Here is a 1,545-nt window from a genome sequence, read left to right as displayed (position 1 = left end):
TAGAGTCATGATCAGGTGCGACCGTGCTCTCCCGTGCGGCCGTGCGGTTCACACCACTCAATATTACGGAATACACCACTCAATGTTAAGAAACACACCACACAAATATGCACTGTGGTGTGTTTCTTAACATTGTGGTGTGTTTCATTGTGGTATGTTTCTTAACATTGAGTGGTGTATTTCGTAACATTGAGTGGTGTGTGACCGCACGGCCGCACGGGAGAGCATGGCCGCACCTGAAATTATTTCTATATATATATATATATATATATATATATATAGAGAGAGAGAGAGAGAGAGAGAGAGAGAGAGAGAGAGAGAGAGAGAGAGAGAGAGAGAGAGAGAGAGAGAGAGNCTATGAAGAACCCGAATCTACTTTGATCCGACCCAAATCGAAAGTGAATCCCACATATATTTGTACCACAAAAAGCCACTAAAATGCCATTTTATGCTATTTTTTTCCAACATGGTCCACTGTATAACAATTGAGTGAAGGTCAAATGACCTTGGGATGTTAAAGTTACAATAGTTATATTATATGGACCAAAATATTTGAAAAGCGTCTCATCTACTGTCTTAAACAATATGTACTTTGCAATATTATCCAGATTATTCTTTGTTCTGTCCTAGGATGTCCATGCATCACGAGGCGTTAGAATATATTCTGGGGCGTTTGGTCCTTGTGCGGCTGCATTAGCATCTACCATCATAATCTACACTGGACCTTCTATAATTACCTCCCATATCTCATCATGAAGAGTAGACAAGAGTTCCTGCATTTGAACCTTTCAGTCATCAAATTTATTTAGATTAAACATAAGGTTCTTTGACATGTGCTGATCCATTTTAAAAATGAATAATACATGCAAAGAAAATGAGTTTTTTTTTTCAATAAGGAAGATTACCAAGCAGTACACACAGAGTGTTTATTGATCAAGGTACTACTTTGATACGACTTGTTGGTCCCGATAGGATTAGGATACAAGTCTAGAGGGGGGTGAATAGACTTGTATGATTTTTCAAAAAGATTTACGAATAGTTGAAGTAATTGAAATGTAATGTTAACTACTCGAGAGTAAGCACATAAGAAATATAAGTTAACCCTTTAAACATTTTGCACGTAATTTGTTCTTTTAAAATTAGTTAGGTTTGATCATTTGAAAAGATGCAATGTGAGTAGAAATTAAAGGATATATATATATATATATATATATATATATATATAGAGTCATGATCAGGTGCGACCGTGCTCTCCCGTGCGGCCGTGCGGTTCACACCACTCAATATTACGGAATACACCACTCAATGTTAAGAAACACACCACACAAATATGCACTGTGGTGTGTTTCTTAACATTGTGGTGTGTTTCATTGTGGTATGTTTCTTAACATTGAGTGGTGTATTTCGTAACATTGAGTGGTGTGTGACCGCACGGCCGCACGGGAGAGCATGGCCGCACCTGAAATTATTTCTATATATATATATATATATATATATATATATAGAGAGAGAGAGAGAGAGAGAGAGAGAGAGAGAGAGAGAGAG

This window comes from Ipomoea triloba, chromosome 11 (genome assembly GCF_003576645.1).
Source record: "Ipomoea triloba cultivar NCNSP0323 chromosome 11, ASM357664v1".
NCBI classification, from domain to species: domain Eukaryota; kingdom Viridiplantae; phylum Streptophyta; class Magnoliopsida; order Solanales; family Convolvulaceae; genus Ipomoea; species Ipomoea triloba.
Note: the sequence above shows the minus strand (reverse complement) of the source record.